Genomic DNA, 1,541 nt, shown 5'->3' on the forward strand with positions numbered 1-1,541 from the left:
CAGGAAACAAAATGGAAAATCCAAGACTAGTAAAGTAGCAAAGCAGAAATATTGACCATGCAATGACCAACAGGCAGTAATTGTAACAGCTTCCATTGTACCGTACTGTGCGAAATTCTTGAGCATGTGTGTGTCGAGGTATAGGCTAATGGTATTTAATTTGAGCTGATGTAATGAGGTGTAGAAGCGTAAGCCACATCCCACAGAAAAGTAAAAATAACCTTGTTGTCAAAGTGTGTGCTCTTTTCGGAAAGTCCGACTAATCCTGGGGATAAAGCTGGTGACGTAGACTGGTCAATCTTACGCACACAGAGCATGACAGAAGAGCATAAAGAAGCCTGATGATTATAACGTTATCGTTAAAACTTACAGACAACATCACGGATAACTTAAGAATTAGAAAAGAGTTGCAGCTGCTTCTCAAACAGAGATTTTCATGTAATTTTCAGTTGCCATGACTAATGTTGTACGGTGTGTATTTTAAGGGCGTATGCCGCTTTCCGAGTATCATGTGCACTGTGTAAATTTGCACTCTCGTACTTTGTATGAGAGCTTATCATAACCACAAAAGTTGACCATCAAAACCCTAATGGAACAGTGGTGACAGTCGTGTGCAGGTGCTGCAGGATGGCTGCACCGTCACTGCAAGAAAACTGTAATGTTGCCTGGAAATGTAAAGACACACTCCTTTGCACTGACACAATACTGTGGAATGTGAGTGTTTAGAGAGCGTGAAACATGGACGCCAAACACGAAGTACAACATTTGAACAGCTATCATTCTGAAAGTAATGCGTATGTTGACATTTGCTGATTTAAAGTAGAACCTTATGGTAACTTAACACACTCTCAAACATCATTCAACAAAGAACCTGCATGAAACGCAGCTCTCTTAACCTTCAATTGCCCGTAGATTTAGATGTGCACTTGTGATTTTTCATTTATCACAAGAAAAATATTTGGTGCATTGGTGTAGTAAAGATAAGGAGACGTGGGCTGGACGATAACATTTTTTACATTACATCTTTTGTTACATTGTAAAGTTCTGCAATGACCAGTAGTTAGCATCTAGAGTAGGAAGGTTTGCTCTTGCACCTGCCTCAAAGCAGACACTTAGGAATGGTCCTTTTCCTACTCTTTAAGTCACACACTCACGTTAATGCTTTAAAACCGGGCTTCTTGTCCAAACTGATGTTGAAAATTGAAGGAGAATTTCTTGTTAACTCCTTCTTTTGCAGGAAAAATAATTACAAATTATAGCAAACCACATGACAACAATTCCTGCAATACACAGTGGTGTGAAAAGGTGTGTCCCTCTCTTCCCAATTTCCTGTTTTTTCTCTGTTTGTCACACTTATGTACAGGGCCTTTGTGAAACAGTGATTTTCTCTTAAACCGAATAAGCCATCTTTGCAGAGTTGCTGTAATTCAGCCTTGTGGGAGAGTTTTCGTGGAAGCCGGAGATGGTGGCGCTGCAGGCGACTGCGTGGAAGCCGGAGGTGGTGGCGCTGCAGGGAATGGCGTGGGAGCCGCAGGTGGTGG

This window comes from Pundamilia nyererei, unplaced genomic scaffold (genome assembly GCF_000239375.1).
Source record: "Pundamilia nyererei isolate P.nyererei 1_Seehausen unplaced genomic scaffold, PunNye1.0 scaffold00312, whole genome shotgun sequence".
Taxonomy (NCBI): Eukaryota; Metazoa; Chordata; class Actinopteri; order Cichliformes; family Cichlidae; genus Pundamilia; species Pundamilia nyererei.